We start from the raw sequence: 538 nt of genomic DNA, 5'->3' as shown, positions 1-538 counted from the left end.
CAAAAAAAACACAAAAAAACACAAGATATGATATGAAAGGAATTACCATCTTGGATGCACATAAAAAAGACAAAAATTAATCTACCATCTCCTCAGAAAGCGACAAGAATATTCTCGAGAACGCTTCTAGTTGATTGCCATTATCAAAAAGCACAGATAATACGAAAATCTAAACTAAATCATGTCGCGAGGATTCTCCTGGAAATCGCTCTTAAGCGTTTACAAATCTCGCCAGGAAATGAATGAGATATTATATAGTAACTTTTACTAGATCCGGGAGAGATTTACCTGTTTGTAGGACAAAGAAATTATGCTGTTTTACAAAGAAGCATAATGGCCTTTTCCGAATGTAAAGAATTAAGATGCAAACACCAATTATCCTTTACCTCATACAAAAAAAAAGAGAACATGCACAGAAAAATATACAAGCATCAAAGAAATGAGATAAACATCAGCTGACATCTGATACTAGAGTTAGCATTGACTATTATGATAGGTATAACTATAATAAGGAGAACAATAAGAACGATAATTATGT

The sequence above is a fragment of the Penaeus monodon genome, chromosome 23, assembly GCF_015228065.2.
Source record: "Penaeus monodon isolate SGIC_2016 chromosome 23, NSTDA_Pmon_1, whole genome shotgun sequence".
Taxonomy (NCBI): domain Eukaryota; kingdom Metazoa; phylum Arthropoda; class Malacostraca; order Decapoda; family Penaeidae; genus Penaeus; species Penaeus monodon.
This window is presented reverse-complemented; position numbering follows the sequence as displayed.